This window comes from Vombatus ursinus, unplaced genomic scaffold (genome assembly GCF_900497805.2).
Source record: "Vombatus ursinus unplaced genomic scaffold, bare-nosed wombat genome assembly UNPS02006874.1, whole genome shotgun sequence".
Lineage (NCBI taxonomy): Eukaryota > Metazoa > Chordata > Mammalia > Diprotodontia > Vombatidae > Vombatus > Vombatus ursinus.
In genome coordinates, this window is record NW_020946652.1 from 661880 (window position 1) to 676831 (window position 14952).

The 14952-nt window shown below is 49.5% G+C and overlaps 1 protein-coding gene across 6 annotated transcripts in view; it reads left to right on the forward strand.

Annotated features, from left to right (window-relative positions):
- LPP (LIM domain containing preferred translocation partner in lipoma) overlaps positions 1-14952 on the forward strand; it is a 692945-nt gene that overhangs the window by 65150 nt on the left and 612843 nt on the right. The window lies entirely within an intron of this gene.

Sequence of the window (14952 nt, forward strand, 5' to 3'; positions counted from 1 at the left end):
GTGTGTGTGTGTGTGTGTGTGTGTGTGTGTGTGTGTGTGTGTGTGTGGACGTCTCCCCCCTCGCCTCCCCACCTCTTCCCTTGGGGAATAGGGCTGTGGCCAGGAGCTGGGCTTCTCAGCAGGAATCATGTGTGTGTATGTAAAGAAATGCAGTGAGAAGGTTCCAAGAGGCGTCGTTGGAGCTGGAGGCAGAGGGATGGTTTGCATGTAGCTCGAGCAGCAGCATTCACACAGCACGGCTTTGGACTGGAGCTTGTCCTCCACACCAGGCTTTGGGGACTTCTGGAGGCTCATAGGCTTTCCAGGAGCTGGGGCTCTAGGGGAGCAGAGTCCTTGTGCTAGCCCTCTGGTGTGAGCAAATATGCAGCCATGTTCTTGCTTTCAGAAGGCAAGGTTTCCTAGAGCTGGCTGGCCGGGACCTTGGAGGTCATTTGGTCCTGCCCAGACCTTTTATGGAGGAGGAAAGGGCCGCAGGGAGAGGGGACGGGACTTGGCAGGACTAGCTGGGGGCCTGATCTGGGCCACCACGCTGCCTGTTCCCCACCTCTGGGGCCAGGCCGGGGTCCCTCCACCCTACTCGTCCTCCCTGGCTCCCATCTCTATTGCCCCCCTTGGTCTTCTGGCTGTGGCTTCTCTGTGCCATCCCACCCGCCACCTGGTGCCTTGGCCACACGCTTGTCCCTCGTGGCTGGAATTGCCTTCCTCCTCACTTCTGCCATCCAGAGCTACCTCCGGGTGGGCCCAGCATCACCTCTTACACCTCCCTCTCCCAGTTATTCAAACTTCCTCCCTCTGGAAAGACTCTGCCTGCATTGCCGTGTGTGGACGTCGGATCCCCCAGGAAGCTCCCCCGGGGGGGGGGGCGGGGGCGCTTCCTTTCTTGCCTTTCTCCCCACATAGTCGGGTTCACCTCAGGGTGTGTGCTCGTGAACAGATGCTGGTGGACTTGCCTTTTGCTCAGTCTCCACGACAGTTTTGAACGTTGGTGTGTGTGGGGGCCACTTTGTAATGGCTCGCCCGCTCACCCGAGCGCTGCCTTCCTGGGACACACACCACGCCTGGGGAGGTTTCTGTTTCAGCAATGAAGCTGAAGTGAAGAGTTGTGTCGGCTGGGCACGGTGCCCCCAGAGAATGATGGGGGCTTTCCAGCGGCCCTGCCTGGCTCAGCCTTTACCTCTGGAAGCCCAGCCATCTGCTCAGAGGGGGCCTCTTCCGGGCACTTGGCCATGGATTTTTTTTGAAAAGGAATGAAACCATCACTCCCTCAGTGGGGGGAGGGGTTGATGTGACCACAGAGGCCAGGGTGAACATCCTCTGGGAGGGCTCAAGCATGTTTTGGTTCTCCAGTTTGTTTTGAGATCGGGTCCGTGGTCCACTTGAAAAGTTTGGAAAGAGCAGTGGTGAAGGGCTTGTGTGGCCTGGGAGCGTCAGGGGTAGCTTTAGGGGGCCAGAGAAATTGTGTGCAGACGCCACGTAGTTCTGGGCCGTGGAGAATGGCCTGTTAGCTAGAGAGCCTTCTGTTCTTTGAAGCAATCTAAACGGGAAAGGTGTGAGTGCTGACTTCCTGGAAAGACTCCTAACATAATTGGAATCACAGGACAGGGCTTCAGATCCCACAGCTCTTTTTTTATGGGCCGTGTGACCTTGGATAAGTCGTTGAACTTGGGCAGTCAGTAAGCATTTATTAAGCACCCACTGTGTACCAGGCACCGTGCCAAGTGCTGGGGACACAGAGTAAGGCCAGGTCTCCAGGGCTCCCAGTCGGATGACAGTTTTCCCAGGCTTCACTTTCTCTGGTATAAGAGGAGAGAGATGATTTGGTGGCTTCTGGGATCCCTTCCCACCCAGATATGTGAGCCTAGAATCTTTCAGAGGCACTGGGAGGGAGCAGACCAGGCGGCAGGCGTTATGACCAAGCAGACCCACAGCTCCAGCGTGGCCATGTGTAAGGGGAGGAGTCTGCACGCCTGTCTCAGGGCCCGAGGAGCCACTGGGCTTGTCCTTGAAACTCAACAGCAGAGGGGCAAGGCTGGTCTGGGTTGGGGAGGGGCTCATCTCCTCCATCTCCCACTCACGTGGGGTAGAGCCAAGGTAGCTTTGGCCTGGGGTTCAAATCCCGTCTCTCTTGCTTACAACTTGGGCAAGTCCCCTGGTGAACCCTACGGGCCTCCGCTTTCTCATCTGTAAAATGGGGGTTGGACCAGGTGTCCGCCAAGGTTTTTTGTCCCTCTTACTAGTAGCTGGGGCAGTCTAAGAGTCTGTGAAAGTCGGGTCTCTCTCCTCTGATGGTGGGCTCCCAAAGCAGGACCTGGAAGACGTTCTACAAGTCACCTGCTTTAAACCCTTCATTTTACAGATAGGGAAACTGAGACTTGGGAAGAGACTTGTAGATCCGGAGGGGGAGGCCTTTCACGGTCCATCTCGTCCCATACCTCTCCACCTCAGTGCCTCAGCTGCCAGGCTTTTGTATTTGGCTGTGCAGGAGAAGGGAGACAGCAGCCTTGTGCTGCTGAGTGACTGGTCACGAGCCCTCTGCCGCCACCATCCTCAAGTGAACGTTAAAAAAAAAAAAAAAGAATGAAAACCCCCACAACATTGTTTTTTTTTTTTTTTTAATGAAACACTCTTTCCCACCAAGAATATGGAACATTTTGAGGGAGGTTGTAGTGAAGACGTTTATTTATTTGCTTTGCACGCATCTGCTGGGCCTGGGCCTTGGATCCTGATCCCCAGTTTTCAGAGGGAGCCCCCCGTGCACCTGGAAGGGAATCCTGCGTGTGCCCTCGAGGAAGGCTGGTGGACACTGTTCAGGTTGGGCCGTGGGGCCTGGCTTGCTGTGGCCTTCCTCTGCCCAGGGCATCCCAGCAAAACACTTCTCCCCTGCTTTGGCATCCTAACGCCTCCCCCACCCCCCGCTTTTGCCACTTCACCCTAGTGGAGGAAACTCCTTCTCTTCCTTTGGATCCCTGCCCAACTCCTAATAGATCGTTTGACCCTTTTGAGGGGTGACCCCCCCCCACCCCAGGGAGCTGCCATAGTCTTTGCACTGACTGTAAAAGACCCCAGCTTCTGCCCTTGTAGAATTTGAGGAAGGAAAGCTCATGGCTGGGGCTGTTGCTACCTCTCTGGCGAGTGAGAGAAAAACCCTATAGCCCTGGCTTCCATCTGGCTGCTGGACAGAACTGTGGGGTTCTCAGGTAGACCCCAGTATAGTGTTAACATTGGAGGAGGGAGGCCTCAGAAAATCGTTTAGACCAGCCCTTTCATTTGACAGGGAGGGAAACTGAGATTCAGAAGTTGACAGTTGTGACCTTTCATGCCTTAATATACCCTTCTGCTTTTGGTGTTTCAGTCAACCTGGAATGTGTGCTGGTCTCCATTGGCATCCTGGTTTCTCTACTCTCTCTACATTTGTCCCTGTTCTCTCTTCTGTGTCGGGAAAAAAAAGATGTCTTCCACACTGACACCCAGTGAAATCATTCCTTTCCTTCAAGCCTAGTTCTGGCTCTCCCTCCATGAAGATTTCCTTGATTTCATATGGCCAATGTGGGAATTTGTTTTGCTTGACCATACCTGTTTGTAAAAAAAAGTTTTGTTTTTCTGGTGTCCACAGTGGAGGGGGTGGGATACTTAAGGTGTGTGTGTGTGGGGGGGGGGGGGATGCAGATCTGAAAATAAATTGAATTTTAAAAAAAGGAAAAAAAAAGAGATTTCCCTGATGCCCACAGCTGGAGGTGATCCTTTCCTCCCCAAAGCAATTACTCAACAAGTATTTGTTGAAAACCTACTAGGTGCCAGGTGCTGGAGGTGCAGGAATGAAGGTGAAACCATCCCTGCTCTTAAGGATCTGAGATTCTGTTGGGAGGGGGTTCCATAGGCAAATGAAGGCGTAGATGCAAGACACAGTTTTCAAGGGCTGGGGGAATGAATGGAGGCGCCAGTAGCTGGGGAGAAGGATCAGGGATGGCTTCGTGTAGGAGGAGGCGGAAGCCTCTGCTCTCCTGTCTCACGTCGCCTTTGGTCTCAGCTCACTCTGATCTGTTATAATTAGGCATGTATGGTCCTTATCCCTGTACCAGCTTGTTAGAGGCAGCAGGGCGTTGTGTAAAGAATGCTGGCCTTGGAGTCAGAAGCCCTCTGCTTGAATCCCAACGCACATGCTTCCTCGCTGGGGGGTTTCCCTCTCTGGGCCTCGCCTGTAAAATGAGGAAGGGTTTGGGGGAACCAGATCGCCTCGAAGGTCTCTTCCGTCGCTGAGCGTCGGATCCCCGGTGGCAGTCACATCAGCACGGGACGTCCTTGGTCGGCATTTGCTGAATTGAATCGTTGACCCTCCCAAAGTCACACAGACCTTGCAAAGCAGAGGGCACTGGGAACACCCCATCTCTCTTCTGGGTAGATTGATTGTGAGCTGCTTGAAGTTAGGGAGCATTTAACTCTTGGCTTTGCATATCTCCAGTGCCTGCCATTTCATCAGTGTTGATCGGATGAGTAATTGATTGCTGCAGATCTTCCTTCACTGGGGAGGCTGGACAGATTTCCATGATACCGTCCTACCAGTCATTGCATAAGGGGACCAAGCCAATGCTCTCATCTACCCTGACACTTCTAAAACCTCATCCAAGCATCTTCAAGGCTGGCTGTGCACCAGGACTCCCTGAATAAGCAGGAGTGGCTCCTTTGTAAGAGTATCTAGAGTCATAAGAGGGTGTAAGTCCCACAGTTTCTGGCAAGGGAAAGTCTTCCAGACACTGCCGATTTGACCCAACCTAGCGTCTTGCCAAGTTTGGTTGCGTTCCTCCGGTTTGGGGGATGGGGGGGGAGGAGGGAGAAGAATCTGGCCCTGCAAGGTGGCTGTGTCACTGTGGGCACGGCTGTCAACACTGGTGCCTGAACGTGGTCTGGTGGTCTGGCTGGCACTGGTTATGCTGGTGAGCAGTGAGGGAAATGCACCAGGTGCTAGGCTGTCGCCTGTCCTATCTCCCAGCAGAAGAGTGGGCCCTCCATCTTCCTAAACCTCTCCCTGATCCAGGGAGTATCTTGGTGATAGATGGAACCTGGAGTTAGAATGAAAACCAGATTTGGCAAATGAGCCTGGTTTGGTTGCTTGGCACCTCCCCTAGGGCTAGAGAGGATAATTCCAGAAGATTAAAAAAAAAAAAGCGAGAGTCAAGGGCTGGGACAGACCTTCAGAGGCCTATCTCTTGAATATTTTTTTCTCAAGCAATCTTAGAATGTCAAAGCCAAGGAGGACTTTAGAGCCCACGTCCCCTAATTTTAGAAAAGAAGAGGCATCCAAGATCATAGATTCAGAATTGGAAGGGACATTAGAAGCCTTCTGTGTCTGCCGCACTTGGGCATGTCCTAGGCACTTAATAAGGACATTTAGTTGATAGGACGAGGCTCTGTTTCTCAGTATTAGGCAAGAAATGCCCCAAGGAGCCGTGTTCCTGGTATTATAGAGCATCTCATGTGCGAAGGCCAAATGTAAGAAGCATTGTCCATAGGTGGTCAAGCTTTGCTTTTGCTCTCGTGGATGGTCATGTACTCAGGACACTGAACCCCTACTGTAACCTTGGCCGTTCTGAATAATTAATGCTAATAATAATAATAATGGTGATGAAGATAATAATAGCTGGCCTTTATACGTCTCTTTAAGGTTTGCCAAGAGATGTATATGTATTATCTTATCTGACTGCTCAAGGAAGCTGACCCAGTGCTCTAAAAAGAAAAAGACTAATTCATGAAGAAGCCGAACACGGCCTGCAGTTGAATGGGCACCTCTCTGGTCCAGAGATCTTGGACAGATGCTGCAGCTGGTCACCAAGCTGCACCTACAACTGTATAGGAAGAGGAGTTGAAATGGTTTTTGGGAAATGGCATGCTTTTTTCCCATGATCCCATTCTACTCCCTTTATTTTTGTCATGAATTTAACAAGCACTGACCATGAGCCTTTCTGTAGGTCAAAAATAGAAGAGAATTGTTTATGAAACCATGAATGGTATATGTAGTTTGTTTTTTTAAAAATATGTAATGAATTTAACACAATCATTCCAATGCTGTCCTGCTTTTCTGTGATCCCTCGGAACTACTTTCTGTGTATTTCTAAATGTTTCATTACCCCCTCCCTCCCCTTTTTTCTTCTTTTATTTGGTATCACTATTACTACCTTTATATATCTTACCCCGTAGAGAAAAATAAAAGCTTTCTCTCTCAACAAATAAGAATCATTAAGCCAGACAAATCCATTCATTGTGTCTAAAAACGTGCCTTTCATTTAGCACCTTGAAGTCATCACTGCTCTGCCAATAGGTGAGGGGCTTGCTGAACCATGGTGGTCGCTGTATTCGTCAGAGTTCTGAACTCCTTGACCGCCATTTTAATTTACAGAACTGTGGTTGTTGCACACCTTCTTTTCCTGCTTCTGCTCACTTCCTTCAGCATTGGCCCTACATGTCTTCTCAGCAGTCCCTGAAATCATCTTTCCTGCTCGTTAGAGGGAGCGGCATGAGGGTGGAACAAGGTGGCCGGAGTCCTAGACTCTTCCTACAGGTTCCTAGATGCTCTAGGACAAGATCCTCCTTCCTCTGGTCCTAAGTCTCTTCTCAGGCCGGCAGGAGGTAGGCTGCAGTATCTCACAGGCTCTTTCTGCCTCTCACATTCTGCTGTGAATGAAGAAGCATTTATGCATTGCCCCTACTATGTGTCCAGGTTCTGGGTGTGGCTGGAGGGGGACCAAAGACAAAACTGAAATGGCCTTCCAAGTGTCTGGGAAGCCACTCTTTTCTGCTGAGCATAATTATTGTCCCTACAGCTGTGCCCCTGACAGGTTTTAGTCTCCAGATTTTTCTCCATTCAAGAAGATGCACTTTTTTTTTTTAAAGGAAAGCTATTATAGACATTTTCTGAAATATAAGGGGGGAGAATAAATGAATTTTAAATAGAAAACAACCAGTTACATTACATATAGCATTTAATTCTCCTTGGAATTTTAGCCTGGAATTGGAGAGCTCTCTGGCAACTGGTAATTTAAGTTGCATTTGGATTCTGTTAATTGGCTGGCGGTGGGTTGGTTGGTGGGGGGTGTCTGTCTGTCTGTCTGTCTGTCTGTCGGCGAGGCTTTTCAGGATTTCCTTTGGGTTTGACCATGATTTCTTTTTATGGGAAAAATGTTTCTTAGAGGAGAAGCTTGCTGTTTAGGAGAGGGATCACTTTGAGCAGGGTTGAGGAGAAACGTGGGGAGGGGTTTGTCTTGCCAAATCCCCTGAGTGACAAGTCTGAAGGCACTACTCATTTTCTTCTGGGACAAGGCAATAATTATTTATTAAATGTTGACTGTGTGTTAGGCATTGTGTGTTAAGTCCTGAGGATATAAATACAAACCAAAGCAAAAAATCCTTCCTATCTCCGAGGAGCACACATTCTAATGGGGGAAGAAAACCTAAAAGGAACCTGAAAAGTGGACGTGATAGGAGAGAATCATGCCAGCAACAGAGATGGAATCCAGGACTCAAGACTCCTCCCTTGTGCAGGAATCTGGTTGTGAAGCCGGGGGAGTCAGCAGCTGACCCAGGAGGGCAATGGTGGTCGGCCGGCTGGGCCCTTCCCTAAAATGGAGGCCCCGGGAAGAGTTCTGCAATGGGGAAAAGGGGTGGTGTGGCAGAGGGATGCTCCAGGCCCAGAAGGCTACTGGGGAAGGTGGATATTCCAAGATGAGGAAGTCCCAGGCATTGAGGGGATTTCCTGGGTGGGATAGCAGGCCTGAAGGGGAAGGGGGGGATTCTGGGGAATCTTCTCTTTCTCCATGTTGTCTCAGGCTGCATGCGTCCCCTTACAAAGACCTTGCTTTTTTGTACAGCGGACGAGGTGGGGTTTTGAAGGGGGAGTTTCTATCGGCCCCTCCCCCCATTCCTAAAGAGAGGTGTCTTCTGGGCTCTGCAGCTTTTCTCTGTTCCACAAGCTCCAGAATAGAGCAGCTGTCCATTTGCCCTACACGCTCCAACCTTTAAGATACTTAGTGCTACCCTACCTACCAGATCAATGAGGCAATCGCAGGACCATGGACCTAGAGGGGGCCTCAAAGTCCATCCTCCGTAGTTTACAGATGAAGAAGCTGAGACCAAGGGAACTTAAGTGAGTGATTTGTCCGAGGGTAAAGAAAGAAGTGTCAAGAATGGGGTTTGGATCCAGGCCCTCCAACCCAGAGGTAGCCTCTTCTCCACTGGACAGCCCTTTTTGGTTCAGGTACCACTCCCCACACTCGGGTGTCAAAGCCAGTGCTAGTTTATTTCAACCGAATTCTATATTGGATCCCAGCCCTTCCCATACATCCAAGTCTACTCCCCTTAAATAAACGCCGTCCTTCTCCTCCACCCGCAGAACTCCTCCCATTCAGCCTGGGCCAGGGGTTTCCAAGCTCTGACAGCTTCTTTGTGTTCTGACAACCCCCATGCTCTTAGCTTAGGATGATGGGAAAGGAACAGCGGTGGGGGCCGGAAACCTTTAATGGTGGCCCCTATGGGGGGCTCTCCTACCTCATGGTCATTTCCAGACCTTGCCACCCACACTCGGTCCATTTTCATCCCCCTTCCACTGTAACCTTGGTCTGTACTAGATGAGTGTGGCCTTGTCCTACCCAGAACCAAACCACCCCATCCCTTCCTGTCCATTTCCAGTCCACACTGCTGGTTCTCCTTTATGTGTTATCTTTCCCCATTAGAACATAAGCTTCTTGAGGACAAATATCGTCCTCCCCCACCCCCGCCACCATCCTGTTTTCTTCCACACCAAGGTGCCTCTCCTGGGGAGGGGGGGCAGAGATAGTGTCAGGTGCTGTACATGAGATTTTATTGGTTTGGGGAGTGACCAGAGGAGGAAATAAATCCCCTCTCCCTGTGCAGGCCAACGTCTGCCCGGCCACTGGGTCTCAGAGAGCGGTCCAGACGTTAAGTTTCTTGTTCAGTCACCTGAACCCAGCTCTTTCCTGTTTCAAGGTGCATTCTATCCACTGGGTCGGGTTGCATCTCATCAGAGACCGAGGTAATCAATCTTTAGTTGAAGTTCCCCCTTCTCTACCAAGTAAGCTTCCTGAGGGCAGGGACTCTTGTCACAGGTAATGGGTGTTTAATCATTATTTGTTGAATTCAATCAATTATGCATTTATTAAGCACCTGCTGTGTGCCAGGCACAAAGTGGGCACCTTTTCTGGTAGATCTGATATCCTTTGCATGCAATCAATGGGATGAAACCCCCTAATGCCCCCTCTCCTTCCTCCTGTCCACGGCCGTGGTTCCCATGTGGGTTGTCGCGCAGGTACTTTGAGCAGTAGTTTAGCCTGAAGTCGACTTGGATTAAAACAAACAAAGAAGCCATCTTCCCGTCTGAGCATCCGACGATGGGAAGAGGCCTCTTGAGAGGCCAGGGAAGCTCAGTTCCTGGGAGATCTCCCAGCAGCTCAGGTCTTCTTGCCCTGGTTTACTAGATAATCTCATCTCTTGCCTGAGGCTGAGCTGGGCCCTTCAGGAGTCAGGAAGGAAATGTTTTCCCCTGTTGACATCATGCATAATTGGATACTCTTGCCAGGGTGGCGTTTCTTTTTAAAAATTTAAATATTTCCTCTTCTTGTCCTTCGAAGCAGCAGGTATGGTTTTTTTCCGGAAGCAGTTTCTTCTGGCAGAAGCTAATTTTGTAGTTCTTGAGGATTATTAGTGAGTCATGTGGCTTTCTCAGGGCTAGGGGCCATCTGGTTCAGACTGTGCTTTGTAATCTGAATGGGCCTAAAGACTGTAAATCTGAGAACTAGGATCGGGGACTGGAGATGGTGGGCCTGGAGAAGAGAAGAGTGGAGGTGGGGGAGGAGGAGGAGAAGGCCTGGACATGGGGAGGTGGCAGCGTCCTCAGGTATCTGGGGAGGAGGGATTGGGCTGGTTCTGTGTGTTGGGGAGGTGGAATTGGGAGCAATGGTTAGAAGATGCTGAAAAAAGCAGATTTAGATCAAATATCAGGGAAACATTTCTGACAATTAGAGCCATCTGAAAGTGGGAAAGGGGAAGGAAAGGGAGGGGAAGGGAATGCTCATTTAAATAGTGCCTTCTGGGTGCTGTGCACTTTACAATTATTAGTACAGCTGATTCTCACAACTCTACAGAGCAGGTGATATCATCCCCATTTTACAGTTAAGGAAACTGAGGCAAACAGGTCAAGTGACTTGTCCAAGGTCACACAGCTAGTACATGTCTGAGGCTGGATTGGACTTCAGGTCTTTCTGATTTCGGGTCTAGCACGACATCACCAAGTGGAATGGGCCGGCCATGAGAACCCTGAGTTTTGAGGTAGACTCCAATGCTTATGGTCTTTGTGACCTAGGACAGTCACAGCCTCCCTGGGCTTCAGTTTCCTCTCGTCTATAAAGTGAGGGGGCTGGATCAGATGGCCTCGGAAGTGCTTTCCAGCTCAAACTCGACGGTCTTGCAGTGTGAACTGTCTGTCCCAAAGCCAGCTGGCTGCCTCGGGAGCTAATGGGGTCCCTGCCGCCCTGACCATCTTCATGCATGGCTCGATGACTGCCTGTCTGGGATACTGTTACGGGCAGAATTGTGCATCTGGGGGTCCCTACACGACTACCGAGGTCCCATCTATCTCTGGTAGTCTGTGATTCTAGAAAAATCAAAATGCGATTGAAAAAAAAAATCCCTTAGATTGTCCCACAGAGCAACGGAAACTTTATTTTCATGTGAATTGCTTTGGTGATGACAGCAAGTTCCTTTCCTGAGCCCATCAGCAGCTGATGCTCTGACTGCCTTGACTTTCCTGTCTCAATGCTGGCTTCTGCAGGAGCTCAGCTCCTTGAGAGGGGAAAGATTCTTCAGCAGTGAGGCTAATTTCATCGTACCTTACTCGTTAGGACCTAGTGATCTCGAAGTCGAAATTTTGGGTTCCCAGCTCTTACACTAAACAGGGCCTTAGGTGCCCTCTGGTCAAATGCCTCCTTTTGCCTCCGTTTCCCCATCTGTAAAATGGGGATAATAATAGCACCTACCTCTCAGGGTAGGATTGAATGAGCATAATTGTAGGTGCTTGGCACATAGTAAGCGCTATATAAATATTAGCTCTTCTTTATTTTGGACATGAGGAAGTAAGGATCAGTCTTGCTTCAGGTCATGCAGGTGGCCTTAGTGATGCCTGAACTGAAGCCCTACTATGTCCAGTTCAGCACTCCAACCGCCCCAGGCAAGGCTGGAAGTGGCCAAATGGGTATTTGTGGTCCATAGAGGGTGATTCCTCACCTGGGAGTTCCCTGCCAATGAAGTCACAGGTTTGGTCTCTATAAGGGAGGAAAACAGTGCCAGCTGATGATGCTGAGGAGTGCTGCCTAGTGGGGTGCTCTGTGAGACAGACCAACCTGTGTGTAGAAACCCCCAATGTTTACAAATCTACTTTTAACTAAAAAGCTAAAAACTTTGGTCCCTCCATTTATTCTTACTTCTTCCCTGTACAATGGACAGAAATGACTATTTTATAGGTCAGGAAACTGAGGCACAGATTGGTGATGTCACATATTAACTCCCTGTCTGAAGCCTGACTCACTGACCCTCAGACAGAATTACGTGCCTGGCTCAATGCCCCCCACCCCAGCTCCTCGGTGACGTTTCCATTGGTGGGTATTGCAGAGATAGATGGCCAAACAGGTTTCCTGAGTTGGGGAGAGTCCCCAGGAAAAGGCCTGGAGCTGCTTCCTAGAGCCCCTGGCTGGGGAGGAGGAAGGAAACTCCCAGAGAGATCGGTTGACAGCATCCTTTTTGGAGCATTCCCAGCCGGGCTGGGAGGGAGTTGTAGCTGTCCAGTGGAACCTTTTATTCAGTAAATTAATATTTCAAAGGCCTTCTCAAATGGAACATCTGATCATTCCGGTGGCCTCTTTATTTAGGTGGCCTCTTGCATTCTGGAAATCTGCTCATCTGCTAACGAATGCCTCACGTGGTTGTTGGTAAATGTGTGGGTGTGACTTGGGCCTTTGCACCCCCTTCAGACTGCTAAAGGCAAAGTATTTAACTTTGCGCTTTACAATATTCGTTTCTAATTTTGATAAAACATTGGAAGAGAGGAGGCCAGCTTAGCGGGTGGTAGTTAGCACAGAGCCTGGCACATAGAGGGTGCTGAATAAATGTTTATTGATTGATCGATGGGGGCTGCCCATAGGAACAGGATGGAGAATCACAGGATCGGCCATGCTGAATGTCTGGCCAGAAGGGGCCTTACAGGCCCCCAATTTAAAGATGATGAGTCCGAGGTCCTAGAGCTCAGTGACTGGTCCAAAGTTACCCACACAGTAAGCAAGATGGGATTTGAACCCAGTACTTCTGATACCAAATTCAGCTTTCTTTTCCACTGTACATCTGGGCTCAACATTGACCCTTTTAGCCGTGTGTTTCCGGGCGAGTCTAGAGTCCTGGGCAACTCAATAGGACTATAAGGAGTGGCCACAATTATCAATGGACGGAGTTCCTACTCTGGAAGCTCCGACATTGGTGAAATCACAGGGTCAGGCTTATCTTATTGAAGTATTTGATTCTTCATTTGAACCCAGGTTTAGGTCCTATTGGGCTTTCTATTATTACCCCGACAATAACAGAAATATTCTCTTTTTGCTATTTTGGAAGGAATCCTTTTACCTTCTTTTACATAAGCCCCACAAAGGCTGGTGTTTATTCCGCAGCTGGCTGCAGCGTTTACTAGGTGATTTACATACATTGCCTCCTTTGAGCCTCATAACAAGGCTTTGAGGCGCATTATTATTAGCCCCATTTTACAAATGAGGAAGCTGTGGGTCTGGCCCACAGTTGCCCAGACAGCACGCTCCAGAGCGCTCCCCGCTCCCCTTCTTACCTCTGTCCCGTTCGCTCCATTCGTGGGTTCTGTGTCTTCTCCCAACCCGGAATGCTGGGTTCTGAGCTTGGCCAGAAATCAGTGTTTATTTGGCCTGGGCTGCAGACTCTCGGGGTGGTGAGGAAGGTTCCCATCAAGTCCCGGGAGCCGATACCAGCAATTACTTCTTGCCGGATTGACGGCGACAGACACAGACCTATACCCAGGACTTTTGAAATGAAGCCAAAGCCCACTGACTTCCCCCCATCTTTCCTCAAAACTCTTCCCAGAACATTATCTAACCGATGATTGGCATTCCGGAAAAATAAAAATAATTTTAAAGAGAACGAATGTATTGGAAGCGGTCAAGAAGATTAGGAGCCATAACTCAGGCTGACAGCATTGATTGAATGTCTTTTGTTGTTGCTCAGTGTTTCCAGCTGTATTCAACTCTTCCTGCCCCTGTTTGGGGTTTTCTTGCCAGAGATACTGGAGGAGTTTGCCATTTCCTTCTCCAGCTCATTTTACAGATGAGGAAACTGAGGCAAACAGGGGGAAGTGACTTGTCCAGGGTCATAGAGCTAGGAAGTGTCTGAGGCCAGAGAAAACTCAACTTTCTAACATCTTCTGAAGGGTAAGGGATGAGGCTGCTGGGCACCATTAGCAAGGATGCTATTGAGGAGCACTTGGGCTTAACTACCCATGGCTATGTTGGACTAGTCAGAATCACAGAGCCTCGGAGACCATCCTGCCCTGTCCGATCAAGCAGGACAAGCGGTCATCCATCTTTTGCCCGATGACCTTGAGGGAGGGGGGATTCTGCCTAGGCCATTTTGGGAGAGCTCTCTTTGGGAGGAAGGTTGGCCTGACCTTAAGCTTGAGCCGGACTCTTTGTATCTTCTCTTCCCAGTTCCTGGTTTTCTCCAATTAAGATGTTTACCTCTTTATGAAGAGTTCTAAAAGTAGGATTGGAAGGGGCCTTAGAGGCCATTTAGCCTGACCCTTTATTTTACAGACTTAGAAAGGTCAGGTCACCTGGTTAGGCTTTAGGACTGCATATGACCTTTGAGGTCCCCTGACCCAACACTCTCATTTTCCAGAGGAGAAAACTGAGGCCCAGGGAGGCCTCTGGCCCCTCTGAGGTCACATGAGTGTTAATCGTAATTGCAATATATATGTATAATATATTATATATTTATTTATAGTAAAGTATACATAGACACACAAATGAAAGCCAACATAACACGGTGTCAGACAGCTGGTTTCAGAATCGGGGAGCCGTGGGCTTCAATTCTGCTTCTGACAAACGTTCTGGCTAGCAGCGGGACCCTGGGGGTGGGTCAGACTGCCCAGCACCTTTGGCAGCTGTCTGAGGCTATGGGCCATTGTGCATTGGGGGAGGGAGCTTCCTCAGAAGAAGGTTCTTACACACCAATCTGGATCCCAATCCTAGAATTATAACCTATATTTGTATGGCATTTTAAGGTTTGTAAAACACTTTGCACTCAGTTTCTTTTCTGATCCAAATGCTAGCTCTGAGTGCTATTTCCTTCTGATTTAATGGTCTCCATTTCAGAGGTGAGCAAACAGCCTCAGAAGCATCATGGGGATTGACGGTTCAAGCGCATTTTCCCCCTCACCACCATTACTACAAGAGTCATCTCCACTGAGTGGAGGAGGAACCCTAGAGAGAGAGAGGTTCTGTGACTTGGCCAAGGTCATGCTGTTAGGTAGCAGAGCCTGGGCTCTCCTTCAGGTTCTCCAGAGTCAATGTGCTTCCCATCATGTCACTCTGATGCCCTCAGGGGAGAAGCTTTCACCTTTCCACACCAGTCCCTGCCCTTGCTCAGCCGCTGGTTCTGTAAAAAGGGCAGAGATGGTGCATGGCCCTATGGTTTCCGGCTCCCTTACAGAGAAACAGACAGGCTGTGTTCTAGCATCTCCTACTTGGCATGAGAAGGTTTGCAGAGTGATACCCCAGAGGCCTCACCCCATTCTCCTGGGACTGCATGGGTAGAATTGATTAAAATATCCCTGTCTCTATCTATCTATCTATCTATCTATCTATCTATCTATCTATCTATCTA